The sequence below is a fragment of the Coregonus clupeaformis genome, chromosome 23, assembly GCF_020615455.1.
Source record: "Coregonus clupeaformis isolate EN_2021a chromosome 23, ASM2061545v1, whole genome shotgun sequence".
NCBI lineage: Eukaryota > Metazoa > Chordata > Actinopteri > Salmoniformes > Salmonidae > Coregonus > Coregonus clupeaformis.
The window spans coordinates 32,212,759-32,235,057 of record NC_059214.1 but is presented as its reverse complement, the minus strand read 5'-3'; the positions used below and the strand labels follow the sequence as shown (position 1 = coordinate 32,235,057).

The 22,299-nt window shown below is 42.0% G+C and overlaps 1 long non-coding RNA gene across 1 annotated transcript; it reads right to left on the bottom strand.

The window, feature by feature from the left end:
* Window positions 1-14,900: 14,900 nt before the first annotated feature.
* Window positions 14,901-21,938, bottom strand: LOC123481753. Its single transcript, XR_006657263.1, has 3 exons — window positions 21,853-21,938; window positions 21,667-21,712; window positions 14,901-15,151 (listed from the first exon to the last, which is right to left on the bottom strand). It is a non-coding gene; the product is annotated as an uncharacterized LOC123481753 (long non-coding RNA).
* Between the last annotated feature and the right edge of the window lie 361 nt (window positions 21,939-22,299).

The following is a 22,299-nucleotide window of genomic DNA, read 5'->3' as shown; positions in this document are numbered from 1 at the left end:
TATGACAGACAAAATGAGAAAAAAGAAAATCCAGAAAATCACATTGTAGGATTTTTTATGAATTTATTTGCAAATTATGGTGGAAAATAAGTATTTGGTCAATAACAAAAGTTTCTCAATACTTTGTTATATACCCTTTGTTGGCAATGACACAGGTCAAACATTTTCTGTAAGTCTTCACAAGGTTTTCACACACTGTTGCTGGTATTTTGGCCCATTCCTCCATGCAGATCTCCTCTAGAGCAGTGATGTTTTGGGGCTGTCGCTGGGCAAAACAGACTTTCAACTCCCTCCAAAGATTTTCTATGGGGTTGAGATCTGGAGACTGGCTAGGCCACTCCAGGACCTTGAAATGCTTCTTACGAAGCCACTCCTTCGTTGCCCGGGCGGTGTGTTTGGGATCATTGTCATGCTGAAAGACCCAGCCATGTTTCATCTTCAATGCCCTTGCTGATGGAAGGAGGTTTTCACTCAAAATCTCACGATACATGGCCCCATTCATTCTTTCCTTTACACGGATCAGTCGTCCTGGTCCCTTTGCAGAAAAACAGCCCCAAAGCATGATGTTTCCACCCCCATGCTTCACAGTAGGTATGGTGTTCTTTGGATGCAACTCAGCAATCTTTGTCCTCCAAACACGACGAGTTGAGTTTTTACCAAAAAGTTATATTTTGGTTTCATCTGACCATATGACATTCTCCCAATCCTCTTCTGGATCATCCAAATGCACTCTAGCAAACTTCAGACGGGCCTGGACATGTACTGGCTTAAGCAGGGGGACACGTCTGGCACTGCAGGATTTGAGTCCCTGGCGGCGTAGTGTGTTACTGATGGTAGGCTTTGTTACTTTTGTCCCAGCTCTCTGCAGGTCATTCACTAGGTCCCCCCGTGTGGTTCTGGGATTTTTGCTCACCGTTCTTGTGATCATTTAATCCCCACGGGGTGAGATCTTGCGTGGAGCCCCAGATCGAGGGAGATTATCAGTGGTCTTGTATGTCTTCCATTTCCTAATAATTGCTCCCACAGTTGATTTCTTCAAACCAAGCTGCTTACCTATTGCAGATTCAGTCTTCCCAGCCTGGTGCAGGTCTACAATTTTGTTTCTGGTGTCCTTTGACAGCTCTTTGGTCTTGGCCATAGTGGAGTTTGGAGTGTGACTGTTTGAGGTTGTGGACAGGTGTCTTTTATACTGATAACAAGTTCAAACAGGTGCCATTAATACAGGTAACGAGTGAAGGACAGAGGAGCCTCTTAAAGAAGAAGTTACATGTCTGTGAGAGCCAGAAATCTTGCTTGTTTGTAGGTGACCAAATACTTATTTTCCACCATAATTTGCAAATAAATTCATTAAAAATCCTACAATGTGATTTTCTGGATTTTCTTTTCTCAATTTGTCTGTCATAGTTGACATGTACCTATGATGAAAATTACAGGCCTCTCTCATCTTTTTAAGTGGGAGAATTTGCACAATTGGTGGCTGACTAAATTTGTTTTTTCCCCACTGTACAACCTGTTGCGCATTAGGGAAGGAGATGAATGGAAAACAGCATTTAGTACCACCTCGGGTCACTATGAGTATCTCGTCATGCCATACGGTTTAATGAATGCTCCTTCAGTCTTCCAATCATTTGTGGACGAGATTTTCCGGGATTTGCATGGACAGGGTGTAGTGGTGTATATTGATGACATTCTAATATACTCCGCTACACGAGCCGAGCATGTGTCCCTGGTGCGTTGGGTGCTGGGTAGACTGTTGGAGCATGACTTGTATGTGAAGGCAGAGAAATGCCTGTTTTTCCAGGAGGCCATCTCCTTCCTGGGACATCGGTTGTCCGCGTCAGGGGTGGAGATGGAGATTGACCGCGTTTCAGCCGTGCGTAATTGGCAGACTCCCACCACGGTTAAGGAGGTGCAGCGGTTTTTGGGTTTTGCCAATGACTACCGTAGGTTTATCCAGGGTTTTGGACAGGTAGCAGCTCCCATCTCCTCCCTGCTAAAGGGGGGCCCGGCTGAGGCGGACAGGGCGTTTAGACATCTGAAGGACGTGTTCACCTCGGTTCCGGTGCTGGCACATCCGGACCCCTCTTTGGCGTTCCAAGTTGAGGTGGATGCGTCCGAGGCGGGGATCGGTGCTGTACTGTCTCAACGCTCGGGCACGCCTCCAAAACTCCGCCCCTGTGCTTTTTATTCCAAGAAGCTCAGTCCGGCGGAACGCAATTACGACGTGGGGGACAGGGAGCTGCTAGCGGTGGTTCAAGCCCTGAAGGTGTGGAGGCATTGGCTTGAGGGGGCTAAACACCCTTTCCTCATTTTGACTGACCATCATAACCTGGAGTACATCCAGGCAGCGAGGAGACTGAAACCTCATCAGGGTAGGTGGGCCATGTTTCTTGCCCGGTTTGTATTTAAGCTCACGTATATACCAGGGTCACAGAACGCTAAGGCAGACGCCCTGTCCCGGCAATATGACACAGAGGAGAGGTCCATTGAGCCCACTCCCATACTTCCGGAGTCTTGTCTAGTGGCACCGGTGGTGTGGGAGGTCGATGCGTTACGTACCGACCCTACTCCCCCAGAGTGTCCAGAGGGGCGGAAGTACGTGATATATATTGGGCTCACATGTCACCCTCCTCTGGTCATCTGGGTATTGGTCGAACGGTGCACTGCCTTAGCGGGAAGTACTGGTGGCCCACCTTGGCTAAGGACGTGAGGGTTTACGTTTCTTCCTGCTCGGTGTGCGCTCAGTGTAAGGCGCCTAGACACCTGCCCAGAGGGAAGTTACAACCTCTACCCGTTCCACAATGGCCGTGGTCTCACCTATCGGTGGATTTTGTCACGGACCTTCCCCCCTCGCAGGGGAATACCACGATCTTGGTCGTTGTGGATCGGTTTTCTAAGGCCTGCCGTCTCATTCCGATGCCAGGTCTCCCTACAGCCCTACAAATGGCTGACGCCTTGTTTACTCACGTCTTCCGGCACTACAGGGTGCCTGAGGATATAGTGTCTGATCGGGGTCCCCAGTTCACCTCTAGAGTCTGGAGGGCGTTTATGGAACGTTTGGGGGTCTCGATTAGCCTTACCTCGGGTTTTCACCCTGATAGTAATGGGCAGGTGGAGAGAGTAAACCAGGATGTGGGTAGGTTTCTGAGGTCCTATTGCCAGGACCGGCAGGAGGAGTGGTCGGGTTATATCCCCTGGGCAGAGATAGCCCAAAACTCACTTAGCCACTCCTCCACTAATCTTACGCCTTTTCAGTGTGTGTTGGGTTATCAGCCGGTCCTGGCACCCTGGCATCAGAGTCAGATCGAGGCTCCTGCGGTGGATGAGTGGTTTCGGCACTCAGAGGAAACATGGAACGCTGCGCATGTCCATCTGCAGCGGGCTATGAGCAGGCAAAAGGCGAGTGCCGATCGCCACTGCAGTGAGGGTCCGGTTTATGCACCTGGAGATCGGGTCTGGCTCTCGACCCGAAACCTGCCCCTTCGCCTGCCCTGCCGGAAGCTGGGTCGGCGGTTTGTGGGGCCATTTAAAGTCCTGAGGCGATTGAACTAGGTATGTTATAGGTTACAACTGCCCATAAATTACCGCATTAACCCCTCGTTCCATGTGTCTCTCCTCAGGCCGGTGGTAGCTGGTCCACTCCAGGAGAATGAGATACGAGAGGCTCCTCCGCCCCCACTAGACATCGAAGGGGCTCCGGCGTACTCAGTCCGTTCCATCGTGGATTCGAGGCGTCGGATGGGCGGTCTGCAGTATCTCGTGGAGTGGGAGGGGTACGGTCCGGAGGAACGGTGCTGGGTCCCTAGGAGGGACATCCTAGATCCCTCCCTGTTGATGGATTTCCACCGGAGTCATCCGACTCGCCCTGCTCCGCGTCCTCCTGGCCGTCCCCCGCGTCAAGGGGGGGGTACTGTCACGGATTCTGCCGAGGCTGCTCCTCCTCCTTGCTCGGGCAGGCTTCGGCGTTCGTCGTCCCCGGAGTACTAGCTGCTGCCGATCGATGTTTCGGTGTTTGTCTTGTTCTGTCTGGAGTGGTTACACCTGTTCGCTATTATGTTTGATTGTAGTCCCTATATTTACCCATGTCTCTCGTTTGGTAATTGTGTGTTATTGTTTTGTGTCTCGTAAGGTCGGCATTGCTGTTGTCGTATGCGTGTATTTGTTTCCTCCCTGTTAGGAGGTTTTATTTTGTATGTTCTTTTACTGGTTAGTAAAGTACGTCTGACAGTAGCTCTGTGTCCTGCGCTTGACTTCGCTCACCGCATACACGTCGCCTTTGACAGCTAAGGAAAGTTATATGGTTTAAAAATATATTTTTAGCTGTAGGCTATGGTTTATCTGACAAATAGGCTGGATACCTATTTGAAATAAAATGCACCGGCTACTTCTGTTAATTTCGATCATGGGCATGTAGCCTATGCTACGTCTGGAAAACTTGAGGAATGAAGTAATTTCGATTTCAAAAGAGAAAACAACTATTTATAATGGCTTTTCCTGACAATTACGCTGGCATACACTACACTGTCTATTTGAATTAATGCTTACTGCTGTCGCACGTGGTTGAGTCCCCAGTATTATTTCTGCTTAAGATTCAGCTTTCTCACTTACCTGCCCTGATTGGGATTAGTTCCCTACTCCATGGTGACCACGGTCACCTTCTCCGCCTCCTCCATCACCACAGGCCCCTCAGCTGCCTCCTCCATGGTGACCACGGTTACCTGCTCCGCCATCACCACGGGCCCCTCCTCAGCTGCCTCCTCTTTTGTGACCACGGTCACCTTCTCTGCCTCCTCCATCACCACGGGTCGTTCCTCAGCTGCCTCCTCCTGGTTGTCTGGCTCACAAGCCGATACTGAAAACCATTCATACTATAAAGTAATACACTTTTGTGGTGGAAACAAATGTCATATTACCATACAATTACAAATTTACAAAATTACAAATACATATAAAACAGTATTTGCAATGTTTCAAATAATTTGATTGCAAATGTGACTGGGGCCTTGTAGAAACCTGTTAGGCTACTAATTTTTAATAACCACGTATGACCACAAAAGCCTGTGTACAGTACGACCAGGTACAGTAAAATAATGTGGTTGAAATGCGACTGGCTATATGCCTACATCATTGAAAATCTACATACATCATAGGAATTCGAATTACTAGTGATGCCACTGTGTGATTCTGGGAAAAATAAAAAGGCTAATATGACAAACACAGGTCCATAACTGTAGACGGAGATTCAGGCAATCTCCTGGTGCTAACGGTATTACAACAAAGATGTCATTTGAGAATTGATTGTTCATTCATTTGAATGGAAATTTAACACATTTAAGGGTGGTTCACGCCAAAAAATAGATACCATTTTTACATATTTACATTTCCGTCATTTAGCAGACGCTCTTATCCAGAGCGTCTTACAACTTTTGTATATATATTTGCTCACTATAGATTTTATATATTTTAAGTGTCTTTGTTATAGGTGAGGACATGATCCACTCCAAAAACATGTGAGAATGCCAACGAACTGTTGTTTACTATCATTCACACCTGTATCAAGGATTAGAATCTCATTTTCAGTTTTGAAATACCCAATTCTGGAAATAATCCAATCTGATTGCCGAAATCTGATTAGAAAAGTTTTGAAAAACTTGGTCCTGTTGATTACTATCATTCACACCTGTGTCTCACTCTAGATAACTAATGTGTGAAACCAGACATATTCTGAAGAAGGTGGACACCTAAACGTTTGTGTTAGTTTATTCCCTTGCCTGCTGAAATGCAAAAAAACGAAAGAGGAAGTTCGGAAGCTTTGTAAATTTTGTTTGCAAACCACCCTTCATTCGTTGTATATTGGTTTAATACACCAACATTTTGAGTTTGAGCGTGATGGTACTTAAAAACATGCTTTTTTTTTCATAAAAAGACTTCACTCATGCGCTGCTTATTAGGCGAGTGGAGCATTATTGGTTATAAACTAAGTAAATAATATTTGTGTTAGTCTGCATCCCTAATGGCACTTTATTGGGGTATTCCCTTATAGAGTCATATGATATGATGTTGTTTGTAAAATGCTATGTTCTCATTGCAATATGACATTATGTTGCATGTACACTGAGTGTACAAAATATTAAGAACACCTTCCTAATATTGAGTTGCACTTGCACGCACTCTGTGCACCCTGTGCTTCCCACAGTTGCGTCAAGTTGGCTGAATGCCCTTTGGGTGGTGGACCATTCTTGATACACACAGGAAACTGTTAAGCGTGAAAAACCCAACAGCGTTGCAGTTCTTCACACGCTCAAACCGGTGCACCTGGCACCTGCTACAATATCCTGTTTAAAAGCACTTAAATCTTTTGTCTTGCCCATTCACCCTCTGAATGGAACACATACACAATCCATGTCTCAATTGTCTCACGGCTTAAAAATCCTTATTTCACCTGTCTCCTCCCCTTCATCTACACTGATTGAAGTGGATTTAACAAGTCACATCAATAAGGGATCAAAGCTTTCACCTGGATTCACCTGGTCAGTTTATGTCATGGAAAGAGCAGGTGTTCATAATGTTTTGTACACTCAGTGTATATCAATCAAGCATACTTACAGTAGAGTAACTTCTCAAACACAACTCTAAGGGGAGTGTGAGCCACTGTCTCCTCCTCTGACAGGTCTCTAGAGGTGGTGAGGAGCTGGGCTTTAAACCCCCCCCCCTATCCCTTTCTCTAAACAAGGTTCTGGGCGTACTGCCAAATTGCAGATACTGATAGTGAGGATTCGTTCAATCAGTCACTTGCATGATTACAGAAATTGGTTTATAGAAAAGCACAAACGGAACACAGAAATTGGTTATTAGAAAAGCACAAACATAAAAATGTCCATCACATACATTCTAAGGGTTCAAAAGTTATTTTCTTACAACCAAAAAATGTCCAGTCTGCCTCAACAAACAAAATAATAACAGATATGCTTGTGAGGACAATATTTTCACTCACATGGATGTATGAATTATCCACAGTCTTTGACGAATTCAGTGTCAGTCCTGGACCCCTTGTTTGATTTTTGTTTTTGTTTCTGTTTTTATCTTTCTTTGTAGGGCTGTGGGGCCCCAAAGAACTTACATTTTTTAGCCCTCACCCCAAGGTTTTGGGCACAGTTTGGAAACAGTTATTTTGTTGATCCTGGCATTTCTGAAATTGTGGATAATGTGCATCTTTATAATCTGTCAATATGAACACAAAATCATAGGCTAATTGTTTGATATCATAATAATTCCAGAATGAGGTAGTAAGTAGAGGGTTATTTTGGATATTAAATTGTCCACATCAGGAACAAGATCAATAAACTGATTAAGAAGGAGTTATTGGAGTTTGTTATTGGCCTGACTCCAGACTCTCTGGAGGTCATGACAGAGCAGAGAACCAGACAGAATCTGGATATCTGTATAGTACTTCCAATGACCCTAGAAGTACTTTTAACAACTGGCTTGTAATGCCAAAGTGCTCAACAGAAAGATTTAGGAGGTCCGTTTACGTAACGCAATCGTTTTTTTATTTGATTTATATGGCAGTACTTGAGGGGTAGCCTACTTAGACTGGGTTCCTCCATGATTGTAAAATGTTGTAGATTGTATAGTTGCTATATATTGATAGTAAGATATGATTATTAGGCTCCCACTTCTGCCCTACAAATGTACAATGCAGGAACTACTCAATTTACTTTACTGCAAAATCTGACTTCAAATATTTTTCTGTCTAGACAGACAGCCATTTCTGATAATCCATGGTATATTCTGATCAACTGGCTTGTTCTTCTGTCAGGAAACCACTACAACAATCAAAGATGTTTTACCAAATTCATAGTTACTGCGTTTTGTCTTTGTAGGGCAGTCTTGCCAAAGTAGCATAGTTTTATTGGTTGCACTATTGCCGGGTCACATCCCTGGTGCCCCTGTAGACTTGGACAGTAAGCCTTCCCAATAGTTTTTTCTTAAGTTTGGTGCGGGATACAACACATTTATTAATTATATGGTCAGTTCCAGTACTACAGAATCATGGGAGATTGAGTTTCACAGCCCATATCTCACAGCCTGCCACTTAAATCATGAGTATGAAATAAATAAATAAATAATTCGCTAAAAGGTATTTCCATGTGCTTACATGATTGATTTTATTGATTGTCTTTGAACATAAATGATAACAACAGCTAGTAGATTTTTAAACAGCTAGCTAAAAGGCCTACACGCTCCCGGGAACCAACAAGCTAAAGTTACGTTACAACAACAATGTTGGCCAGAGCGAATAAAGATCACTCCCATTATACAAGATCATAAAGCAATATACATAACTGATTAAAATAAAATAATATTCTAGAATTATGCGGGCCGAAATACAGAAACTACTAGATTATTGGTCATTTCTTATCCGATAACTTACCTCGCTTTCACTTTAAAATAGCTAGCTAGCTACATCCAAATAAGCAGTTATGTTTATTTGTACTAATAGCACAAACTCGGAGAGCATCAAGTTAAGGAATTCAGAACGGGCGTGGCATTGATGGAGTTCGATGCGCCAAGAGTTTGTGCTATTAGTACATAAAAACATTGTTCTCATTTGTACATAATTAATGAGAGACTGGGTTGATAGAGCATGGGAATGCCTCAACCTCACTCACATGGCTTAATGGCTGTGAAGCATTCAGCTGTGCCCTTTTTCTCACTACTTTCTTAGTACACAAAGGAGAGAGAAGGCAAGAGCAGTTGTACTGCTGTGAGTACTGTAATTAATGATAACAGTTTATGTTTTTATTTAAAGGTGATCTATTTACCAAGTGCAGGAAATGTAACGATTTTCTATTTGCACGTGTATTGAAAAACAATGTTTATTTAAGAGTTTAACACATGCACCAACTCTTTCCCAGGCCTCTCTATACCACATCGACTTTCTGCCATCATGGTGTGACCAGCGGCCTTGAGATGTCATTCAGAAGTGTGCATGTTTCTCTATATGTGTACACATTACTGTAGTTGTCCTTCACTCATGCTGTTTTTCATTATAGACATGATTTTCATGAGGAATTTTTTGTTGTTGTTGCAGTTATTATTAACTGACTTAGTTGAATAAAGGTTGAATAAAGGCCTTCTTATTGCTTTATGTATTTTTCAGGGACTGGACACATATCAACTGGGTGGATACATTATTTCAATGTTCTTCTGAATCTAAAAATAAAGCTATCTAGAAACAACGTGTGACTTTTTGAGATATATTGCATTTGATCCATAGATAAAATCCCATGGGCTTGTTGTTTTTCTGTAAACAAGCCTTAACTTTCCATTTTCTATGGAAATCCTGGCCAACAACCAGTGGCGGTTCTAGACACATTTTACTAGGGGGGCCAAGGAGGGGCCAGTGTTTAATCAGGGGGGCACACATAAAAAAACTGGCAACACATGATATTCAAAGATTATAAACTTTATTTTACTTTAAAATCATATGACATTTATTATAACACGTATTTTGTACAAGAGTGCAGATGCAAGAGAGATAGTGCCATAAAAATGAAAAAAAAAAAAATTTGAAAAAAAAAAAAATGTACAGGGTACAAATACAGGGTTCATATTCAATGTGAACAAAACTCCAGGATACAACAAAGGGTACAACAATGTGCCATTTCCTATTTATGGAAGCCCCACTACTGTGGACAGTTGATTCCACATTTTGTTTTAAGAAAGAAAACTTTCTGAGTGATTTATAAACAAAACACACTACCCTGTATCCATTTAGGTAAAATAAACCAAATCAGAAAAGAAATTCAATTCAAAGAGGCTTTACTAGCATGACCATATTGACATACAGTATTGCTAAAGCACATAAACAGGGAAACGTGTTACACATTAACATCCAGTAGTCCAATAGGATGCAGACAATAAACATTAAGTTAACATTCGTTTAAAAGCAACAATCATGTCAACACAATGTAGCAATATGAACAACACTGATGGATATCAGCAACAACATGAAAACAAGAATATTACAGGTGTCTGTGTGTGTGTGTGTGTGTGTCTGTGTCTTTGTGTACTTCACTGTCAGTTGATGAGCAGGTGTACAAAAAAGGCTTTACAACATATATGGGCAAGTCCATTTAGGACAGCACATTTCCACCATAGTTCACATTAGGAAAAAATGACAGCATGAATGCTCACTAAACAAACATATACTACATATACCTTTTTATACACATTTTTTTTTCAGTAATTTTTTTAAGAGTGAAAGGGAAGTAAGCAATCGCTCATCATAGGATCATACATATTTCAGTTACAATATTAGTTACAATATTAGTGTTAGTTAGATCATCATGTCAAAGCTGGACCTGCAAAGTCTGAACGACACAAGTGTGCAATGATTGGAGTGATTTTGTTTCTTTTTTTCTTGCTTTGCTTGTTTTCAAAAGGAAAAATCATAGTTGGTAAAAAATAAAATAAACTTTCGTTGAAAGGTATCACACTGTATAATTTACAAATATCTAAAGAGGTTTAGTGGATGCCATAAAACATCTGTGGAGCTTGAAGATTTGTAGTACATAGATGTTTGGCAGAGATAATTCAAAAGAATAAAATCATAAACTCTATCTATCTATCTATCTATCTATCGAGAGAGAGAGAGAGAGAGAGAGAGAGAGAGAGAGAGAAGTGTTTCCTTAGAGCAGTACATGCAGCAATCACTTAATGGAGTGATGTCATAATGGGCCACAAAACTTTGGGGATGTGGATGGAAAGTTACAGGCGGGAGAGGGGAACCAACAGAAGCAGGTCTTGAGACATGAGTTTGCCCCTTTTTGAAAACCTCTTGAGAGAGGATTGGTGGGATATATATACATACATACAAACATACATACACTCTAGTAGTGTGTGGAACTACTGGTACTGTGAGGAAAAAAAGATAGATGATGTAAAATGAAAAATAAAACAAGCTTCAGCTTCTTAAGACACGGTGGGTTCATCTAAGTAGACACATGTAACTTCATGTGGACACCAGACTGTCTTTGTCTACACATCTAACTTCATATGGACCCCAGACCGTCTCTGTTTACACATGTAACTTCATATGGGCACCAGACTGTCTCTGTCTACACATGTAACTTCATATGGTCACCAGACTCTTTGTCTACACATCTAACTTCATATGGACACCAGACTGTCTCTGTCTACACATGTAACTTCATATGGACACCAGACTCTTTGTCTACACACGTAACTTCATGTGGACACCAGACTAACTCCATTCATTTTACCGGTGGTATTGAAAACAGATAAACCCACCGTGTCTTAAGAAGCTCAAGCTTGTTGTTTTATTGTTCATTATATCTCTTTTTCCTCACAGCGGCACTCATACGCTACTAGCGTATATATCATATAGATACACTACAGCAACAGGATACGGCGGTTGTGCTGTCTGGCAAAACGGTCCACAAATACATCAAGATCCAGAGCCTTGGCCCTTCTGGACTCTATGCTCAGGACACCAAGATCACTGAGTCTTTCATCACTAGTGGTGGACCGCAGGAAGGTTTTTATCAGTTTCAGTGTGGAGAAACTGCGTTCGCAAGAGGCTGAGCTTACAGGAGGGGTTACAGCAATCTTGCACAGTCTAAAGAGCTCAAAGAAAACTTCCCTGTATGGCTCAATAAAACAAACCAGCTCAACTGTACTGCATGGCTTTTTGACTTCACCACTCTGTATTTTTCTGTCCAAAACTCTCTTAAATTGATGGAGCTCATGCCCTAAATCATCAATGTCTGCATTATACAAACGGCCAAATGAAAAAACATTGCTCTCCTTTAAAAAGGTATCACTCTGGGGACTGAGAGACTGTATGCTTCTCATGAGCTCACAGTTTGTATTGGAGAAACGTCTGTTCAACTCATTGAGCATGCTGTCAATTACAGGATAGAAAAATGATGTGAGAAACATATCTTTGTCACGTTCTACCTCCCTCTGACCAACAGTGCTTAGCGTGCAGTAGCCACTGAGTCTAGAGCTCAGCATTTTCTGACGTTTCGCCACTGACCTTGTTGCAGAATCACACTGCTCACAAATATTCAATGCTTCATCCCACAACTCATCAAAGAAAGACTCCTGCCTGTGGTCTTTCAATGTCAGGACTAAAGCATTTACTAAGTCAACAGCACTTGACAGATCAACAGTTTGTGACTGTAACATGTCAGACAATAGCTTTGTCTCCCCAAACAACTTACGCAGAGTAACAAGATGCACAACAAATTCTAGGTCAATTTGAGCAAGAAGACCTCGGGCCTCAACAGTTCTTTCACCATGACGTTCTTGAGCAATCTCTTGCAGTAGTCGTTTAAGGGCAGGTAGAGTGTCCATGATATTACGTAGGGCTAGAAATCGGCATGACCAACGTGTGTCGCTTAAACGTTGCAGCTCTCTGGTTCTGCCATACATTTCTCTTTGGAGAGACAGCCATTTTGGGTGCACATATGAGGAAGAAGTAAACATATAAAGACTCTGTAACAAAGAAAAAAACTCCTCCGTTTCTGGGACACTTTTGACTACATCAACTAACACTAAATTCAGACAATGAGCACTACAATGGACGTAGAAGGCAAATTTAGCCTGTTCTTTGATCCTTGCCTGAACCCCTGAATGCTTACCGCTCATAACGGCAGCGCCATCGTGACGCTTGGCCTACGAGGTTATTTTTGTAGTCCAGGCCATAACGTTCCAGTAAGTGTACTATTTTTCCAGTAAGCCCTGCTGCATCTAACCTCTCTGCAGATTAAAAATGGAGAAAACTCTCCTTAATGGCCCCATTGTAATAGTACCTGAGTGTGAAGGACATCTGTTCTTTTTTTTTGAAATATCCTTTGTTTCATCTGCCATGACGCTAAAAACCTCACTTTTCTTCACTTCTTCTATGATTTCAGACCGAACCATTTCTGCCAAACAACCCAAAACCTCATTCTGGATGATCTTGCTTGTGTACTTTGCATTGTGAATGGAAGTTAATCTTCTCTTAACAAGTTGGTCGTGGTTAGCAACTGTGTTAAGAATTTCCCTAAAGTTTCCTTTGTTAGTGGACCCTTCAGATTCATCATGTCCTCTTTGTGCTATGTTTTGTGTAGCTGTAAGCAACAGCACTTCCCCAACTGTTTTAATGTATGCCTGATTTTCTTGTACTTGTTTAGTGTGTTCTTTGTCAAGGAGATCTGTTAGTGTTGCGTCAGTTCTAACAGCTCTTTGATAATCCCTCCATGCGATCATTGCACACTTGTGTCGTTCAGACTTTGCATGTAGTGAAAACCCTGCATTTCTCATAGTTGCCTTTTTCCAGTTTGTAAAAGCAGGTGTTGAAACAAAAACGGTGTCTGGGGCATTTGGTGTGCTAAAATGTCTACATGCATAGCAACATGTAGAATCCGTCATTACAGAATACTCAAGCCATGGATGAGTAGTGTACCAGTTTGGTCTGAAGCTTCGTCTTCTGTCCCCCATCAGTGTGGTTGGGAATATCTTCAAGTTCGGCTGTACTGGTACGTCATACTTAGACTTGCTGATATCTGAAGAAGATGGACAGTAAACATAGGGCACAACTACAACATTTATTTACTGTATATCTGCATGTATTTCAAAATGTAGGCAAAGTATTTACTTTAAAAAAAAAACAGAGCCATATTGACACAAAAAAGAATTAACAGCAGAAAGCAGCCTTTTAAGGACACCCAGCAGGCCTACCATTACATTGTAATTGCATTGCTTTGCAAATAGTAAGAACCTTCCTCATCACAAACCTGATGGTGCAGTACTTGATCCACATGGATCCACTTGCTGTCCCTCTGGCTGTTCATCTCTCTGTCCCTGTATGCTTTCTTCTTCATGCTTCTCACCCTCTTCTTCATTCTCCTCGCCCTCTTCTTCATTCTCCTCACCCTCTTCTTCATCCTCCTCACCCTCTTCTTCATCCTCCTCACCCTCTGAATTTCCCTCTCTTTGTCAGACCCCTCACTTTCATCACATGCTGGCTCTCCCTCTTCCTCAACTTTCTCAAAACCTCGATTTGTTTCTCTCACTTTTTTGTTTGCTGGGGCAAAAATTACTTTATGTCCCTTCCTCGTTTCATGATAACTATTAGAAGAAGAAAAAACGTAGGGGCATGCATTACATTTTGTTACCTAACCATCCCTCCCTACTTAACACTGGCAGATAACCTGTTGATTACTTTACTAAAAATGTATTTGTTATCGCGATGCAACAGCCAAGACGGATGAAGTTACGTGGTTAACATCACAACATTGTGTAGACCTAGCAAGGATAGCCTACTAACATTTGGATATTTGCTTCTGCTTCGATGAGTTTGCTTAGATATGATTACATTTCTAAACAAATCGAGACCAGACATTTAAAAACTTGATTTGATTTATGTGTGAGGAACAAAAGGAACATGTAGGCTATGTGCAAGAACAACAAGTCACTTATGATATTAAATCGTTTTCTTACCTTCGACTCCTGCAAATCGTAGCTCCTCTCGCAAATAGTAGTTGCTGAGCTCTCATTCACCGAAGCAGCACCACACGTGGCAGGCAGGCAGATGGCAGGATACAGTTTTTGGGTGCGCCACTCTAATTTACCCGTGTAGAACGTTGCCGTGTAGAGCGTTGCATTAGTTCCGCTTTTGGCGCTCGCGTGTAAAATAGTTATAAATTCATAATTTTTTATTTGGTCAGCACGGGGGGGCCACATGGGTGGCCAGGGACATTTCCAGGGAGGCACGGGCCTCCCCCGGCCTCCGTGTAAAACCGCCACTGCCAACAACAGGCTCGACAGCCATTAACCCTGAGCACCACCTTCTGCCTATATAGTACAGAGGTGTATCTGTCTCTCATGCTCTGGTACAAATGACGTCCATATATTTCCATCAACTCAGCACTGTTGTTATCAGGTGGTCAATGCCTGAAATAGAAGTGCTGTACATTCTCTCACCCACACCTCCACCCCTCAGTCGCCCTTTCTGTTCTCCTCCTGTTTACTCTGCCGCCTTTTCTCTCAGTGTTGTGGGTCCATGTTAACAGTGTTGTGCAGCATCCGTTGCTAAACAGTTTTCATAAATCACCTCCTCTTTGCATTCCTGCTGCACCTAAGAAAACGACAAAAGTGAATGACATTAGAGAGATGGAACATAAAGAGCAGACTGGGGAATTCCTTTAGGTTAACATTGTTTTAGTTGGCCCCAGGCTAATGAAATGCCACTCCTGACCAACAAAGACCTACAGACGCCTGTGCCAAAACATTACACAGTAAAAGGTCATTACATGTAAAAGCTCCCTGAGTGTTGTTTTCCTTGTTGTTTGTGGGGAAGCTTGCGTGTTTCAGTGATCCTGAAAGCTATACCGGTGGGGTTTTTGCCCCAGGCAGGTTCAACCATGCCGGGCAGGTTCCAGGTGAGAGGCCAGACTAAACACAGCACCTGGCCCTCCAGATTGGGGGTTGGGTGTGGGGCTAACAACCCCAGCCCATAAAAAGACATATTGTTACAGAAACTGCAACAACTTTGAAAACTACAACAACAAGGGACCCAACAGGAAACTCCAGCCAATCCATAGGCACTATGACGGCTTCAGATGAAAGCCCTACCCGGGAAATCAGGAGCTCGATGAGGATTTTTCTAGGGACCAAAGCTACAGTCTGTCTTGGAGAATGGAACGTCACCACAATGTTTGAAACTTCAAAAGCAGTTCAAGTTATCAGAGAGATGGACAGGTACAATGTGGACATCCTGTGTGTAAGCGAAAACAAGTGGACTGGTTCTGGACGCAAGGTGGCAAGCGATGGCTCAACAATACTCTATTCAGGAAAGGATGAGTCCCACTCTAGTGATGTAGCCCTCATTATCAGTAGAACAGCTGCCAAATCACTCTTGGAATGGGAACCCATCATTGAGCAAGATTTGACTCCATGTGCTGCAAGTTCACCATCCTGCAATGCTATGCCCCCACCAACGAGGAAGAGGAGGCGGACAAGGATGACTGGTAGGAGCAGCTACAACAAGCAGTATCCAAGGTCCCACAACACGATGTGATCATGATAACGGGAGATTTTAATGCCAAGGTTGGAGCCGATAACACAGACTATGAGCAGGCTATGTGGCAACACGACTGTGGTATCATCAATAACAATGGTGAAAGGCTTGTCGACTTCTGCCTCAATAACAGCTGTGTGATTGGTGGCACACTCTTCCCTCAGAAAGACATCCATAAGATAACATGGAGATCCCCAGATTGTCACACCATCAACCAAATCAAACACATCATTATCAAAAAGAAATGGCAAAGGTCTCTGCAGTATGTCAAGGTCCACCGTGGGGCAACAGTGACCACTACCTGCTAATAGCCCAGGTGAGGCTGAAGCTGCGAGCCACACACACCATACAGCAAGGGCAGAAAGTCTTTGACATCAACAAGCTCACATCTCCTGATATAAAGAAAGCTTTTAGCATCAAGCTAGGAAATCGCTTCAGTCCATTAGCCAATGCAGAGGAAGAAGACCAGGGCACAGTTGAAACAACGTGGAGTAACATCAAGAATGCACACACAGAAACACCAAAGAAAGTTATTGTCTTTAGAAAGAAGAAGGGTAAGAAGTGGTTAACACATGATACATGGAAGAAAATAGATGAGAGAAGGCTGGCCATAGATAAACTGCTGAGCGCAAAATCACCCAGGCTGATAGCACAACAACTATAGACTTCAGTGGCAGAAGATTGTTGCAGTCCCACCGGGACGAAGAGGACTAAGTAAGTAAGTAAGTACATGTAAAAGCTCATGCAATTTGTAACTTCAGTAAAATTATATTGACCTACCATTTTAACTGCCATCTCTTAGCCTCGCAATTACCAGAATGATTACCACTGCGCACCGAAACAGAATGTTTCCGGATGTTTGTACTAGGATATTTACCAGTGCAATATACAGTATGCAAAGAGCAGGGAAAACCAACAGGGAGAGAATAATGTTATTTCAGGACAGTCTTGAGTATTCATTCTCAAGAAGTATAGTAGGCTAATCTAATTTGTGTGTTTTTATATTTCCGAAGCACTAACACAACACAAACAACTATTTCCTGCTGAGTTTAGGTAATGTGAATTAAGTTGTAGACTCAATGAGTAATCGAGGTTGTGTGTGTAAAGAGTAAGCCATTAACTTTGCAGTCTCTGAACAAGGTCACCACAGTGATGCTGACCACTGCAACAGTTCCCACAACTACACACAATCAGGGCCGGATTAAGAAATCATAGGCCTGGGGTTCCCAATCAAGTCAGGACTGGCAGCAATTGATAGTGTGCGCATGAGTTTAACAGTCAAATTGCCAGGGTAAGAGGTTCCAAAACCCTTCAATGGGTTATATGTCTATGGCCACAATGCAACAAGCTGTATATTTGGTGCACATGCTGCCCAAACAGTGGCCATCCCAACTGTAGGCATACTGGTAACTGCCAAAATAAAGGAAACACTTGAGTAAATGAGAGATACAAAGTATATGTTATGGTGTAGCGTGACATTTCCTGGCATGGTTTAGGTCCACTTGTAGAATCTATGCAAAGTCGCATTGAAGCTGTTCTGGCAGCTCATGGTGGCCTAACACCCTTTTAAGACACTCTATGTAGGTGTTTCCTTACATTTGGCAGTTACATGTATGTGCTTGTGATAAAATGTAATCATTTTTAGAAAATATTCATCCTCTGTGGCTAAATGATGCTATGTGGAGTATTTTGAACATTGAGAGCGTGCTCCTGTGGTTGGATAAAACAATTATAATACCAAAAAAAAATACAGTTGTATTTATATATTTTAGGGCCCCCTACGTGCTTGGGCCCAGCCCCTGACTCATACAATTGACCAGTCACATTTAATTATTATGCAGGTTATTTTAATATGTTTATTAATCAGTTACCCAATCAAGGCAGGGCCCAATAGTTACGCATTTGGGCCCCCTACCTCCTCTCCTCCCCCCATCTGATGATTAGCAGAGCAGAAGGGCTGTCTACACTCATTGAGAGCGGGCTCCTGAGTCGTCCTGTGCTTGGTAAAAAAAAGACTAAATATATACTACATATATAATATCTACTGTATATATACTATATATTGTGTATATTTCTATTTTATTTATTTTTATTTATTTGCTGCCTCTTGGGCCCCCCATGACCTGGGCCCAGGGGCTTCAGCCCTGTTAAATCCCTGCATTAATCCGCCCCTGCACACCTCAATGGACTCACCTTAACAGCCAGGTAGGACAGGTGAAAGAACACTCCCATTAGGCATATTGCATTCATCCGTCTTGTGTTCTTAGACCAAAGCAGAAGAATAGGAGAGGAAGCTACTTAAAACCACTGAAATGGACCCTAGGTCCTAGAATAGTGGATCCTAACCTGTGAGATAGGGATCTCTTGTGGATTCCATATGAACTACATGGGGGTGCTGTACAGCAGGGGGACCCCTAGGTTTTTTTAATGAATATTGCTAGCAAAAACAGAATAAAAACATTTTAAATGACATACCTACAGTAGAAAAGAGGATAATCAATTTTTTTCTAATGATGTGAACTCACTGGAATATCTGACATATATCGTCTTCAGAAAGTATTCATATCCATTTACTTATTCCAAATGTTGTTGTGTTACAGCCTGAATTCAAAATGGCTTAACTAAATAAAAATCTCACTATCTACATACAATACCCATAATGACAAATGAAAACATTTTATATATTTTTTGAAAATGAAATACATAACTATTCACACCCCTGAGACAATCCGTGGCGGTCGGTGCCATTTAAGATGAGGGAGGACAATTTTTTTTTTTATGAGCATGTACTTATTTCTATTACAGCATATTGGATGACTGTCATTCATTATCCATTCACCCAGTTAAATGTAACATTGATTGGTTTAGGATACTACATGATACTCACATTTTCCCTGTACCCATCATGAGGTTGCTACATCCTAGCCTATGAATGAAAGTGTACAACATAGATGCACACAGGTTGATAGAAAGATTTGAGGTGACAGACATTCATGTGTCACTGTCTATCCAGTTGTTTATGCCCGTTTCGTTCCGTTTTCTTCCGTTTAAGAAATGTTTTTCAACAGAATCGGCGGAATGAATACACCCTTGATCACAAGCAAACAGTTCACTTTCATAGCCACATACAAACAGCTCGTTGTATTCCTTCTCACATCTACGCACTTTCCTCCTCTCACCTTTTCCCTTCCCTTCACTTGTGGATATCAAACACATCAGCTGTCTGTGACCAGGCAAACACATTTTTCAAAGCCAAACCATCATATCATAACCGCTACACACAGCCTACATCATTGTCACCATATTAGCTAAAGTAAAGTCATATTCAACGAAGCTAATAGAACTATCGCGTTAGTAAACCCGCTACAATCATGCAAAACAGTATGTACAGTCAGTTAGCAGTTTAGCAGTTACACCGGCGGGCCCCGGTGGCAATAAATTAGTCAAACCAAAAGCTTACCTTGACTTGTTGGATGGTCATAGCCAGCTAGCTAACATAGCATCCCTCTGTTTGAGCTGGGTGGTTGAGTAGGCTAAACTAGCTAGCTGCATTCGCAAGATAAGTAATTAAAAGTGAAAAAAAAAAAAGAATATATATATATAGTTAGCTCTCTTCCTTGATCTCTCTCTCTCTCTTACTCTTCCTTCATTTTTGAATAAATCTATCTCTCTTTTTCTCTCTTTGAATCAACTACTCACTACATTTTATGCACTGCAGTGATAGCTAGCTGTAGTTTATGCTTTCAGTACTAGATTCATTCTCTGATCCTTTGATTGGGTGGACAACATGTCAGAATGTGGCAAGATCTCTGATAGGTTGGAGGTTGTCCTCCAGAAGTTGTCATAATTACTGTGTAAGTCTAATGAAGGGGGTGAGAACCATGAGCATCATAGGTTTTGTGTTGAAGTCAAGGACGGAAGCTCGCTGTCCTCCAGCTATTCCATGGTGCTACCCTACAGAGAGCTGTTGAGGCTACGGTAGACCATTGCAAAACAGTGTGTTTTAATCAATTATTTGGTGACGTGAATATACTTTGAACAGTATTATCTAAAGAGGATAACTTTTTTAATGTTTCACTATTTTTATGAAATTCACTGAGGATGATGGTCCTCCCCTTCCTCCTCTGAGGAGCCTCCACTGGAGTCAATACATGTTAGAATCACCTTTGGCAGCGATTACAGCTTAAATCTTTCTGGGTAAGTCTCTAAGAGCTTTGCACACCTGGATTGTACAATTATTGCACATTAAGCTCTGTCAAGTTGGTTGTTGATCATTCCTAGACAGACATTTTCAAGTCTTGCCACAGATTTTCAAGTTGAGTTACACTGAGTGTACAAAACATGACAAAACATTACAAAACACCTTCCTCAGAACAGCCTCAATTCGTCGGTGCATGGACTCTAAAAGGTGTCGAAAGCCTTCCACAGAGATGCTGGGCCATGTTTACTCCAATGCTTCCCACAGTTGTGTCAAGTTGTCTGGATGTCCTTTGGGTACAAATGGGACTGTTGAGCGTGAAAAACCCAGCAGCATTGCAATTCTTGACACACTCAAACCGGTGCGCCTGGCACCTACTACCACACCACGTTCAAAGGCACTTAAATATTTGGTCTTGCCTATTCACTCTCTGAATGGCACATATAAACAATCCATGTCTAATTTTCTTAAGGCTTTAAAATCCTTCTTTAACCTGTCTCCTCCCGTTCATCTACACTGATTGAAGTGGATTTAACAAGTTACACCAATAAGAGATCATGGCTTTTACCTGGATTCAACTGGCCAGTCTATGTTATTTTCCTAATGTTTTGTACACTCAATGTATATGTTTTTGTAATCGCCAAAACGTTTTTATTTTATCTGTTCAGAAATATGAGGGAGAAACATAGGCTAAATCATCATGTTGATCAAAATTGGTTGATGGTTCAGAAGAGGGTGAGTAGCCTAAAGCATAGAGTTAAGAGAGAAACTTAAATGTGTGTGTAAAATAACACATGGGCAGAACGTGATTTGGATCCTAAATTTGGTTTCCACTAGTTACCACAGCCACAAAATGTGCTTTATGGTCTACATTTAAGGTTAGGGTTAAGCATAAGGTTAGCAATGTGGTTAAGGTTAGGTTTAAAATCACATTATGACTTTGTGGCTGTTTTAGCTAGTGACGACCCTATAGGTTTGAGAAAGAAACTTCCAGAGGGGCGGGACATGGTCGAAAACTCCCTATTTTAGAAAAGCCAGAGGTTGCGCGACCTGTGTTTGCCCCGCCCCCAGGATGACGTTTTCTAAAACTCCTTACATTCTGAACATTTTTAAGACAACATAAACCTAAGCAGGAGGCTGCGTAAAGTTTTTAGTGTGTGAAAGAAACAGAACATTAGGAGATTTATAAAATGGGAAAGGCATCCTGCTGGTGGGACAAACACAAGTCACACAGCCACTTGTTTAGTAATGATCAAGTGCTGTATGGAAAGGGAAAGGGGATGCCTACAGTAGTCAATTAGTAGCACAACTGAATACATTCAACCGAAATGTGTCTTCCTCATTTAACACAACCCATCTGAATTAAGCTACTGACCTCTCCTTGCCTATCACAAAGACTTATCTGTTCCTGTTTTCGTTTCCTGCAGAAACAAGATAACACGAATTAGGTATTTGATTGAAACTCCTAATCAACTATAAATACAAAATGAGACCACAGTGCGATAGGCAATGCAGATTTGATTCATTTGAGCTCTTAGGTACACTACTTTGAGCTACTCACCTACACAGCCAGACCATACAGCAGATGTTAATGCAGAGAAACACTCCTCCAATAGCAGAAGGAATTGTGAAGAGCGATAATCTCCATAGGCCATGTTCAGCATTATCTGTGTTAAGACAAACAGAGAAACAATTGGGATTTTCAGGAAAGTCTGAAAAGTCTGAAACAAGAGTTATATTCCTTTGCTTTATAACAATATTGTTAAAAAAGGGAGATAATAACCAAATAATAACATTACAACACTTAGTATTGATTGATTGCAATAATTATCACAATAATTTACATTTCTGTTCATGTCAAAATTCAACTTCAGAATTGTGCATATTTATATATAGCATTACAGAATACAGTTTATTCTCCACGTTACAGCATAAACAGAAAATTGCTTCCATTATCTGTGAGGTTATTAGTGATGGTCAAATTCCACTCCATTGTCCGTACACCACT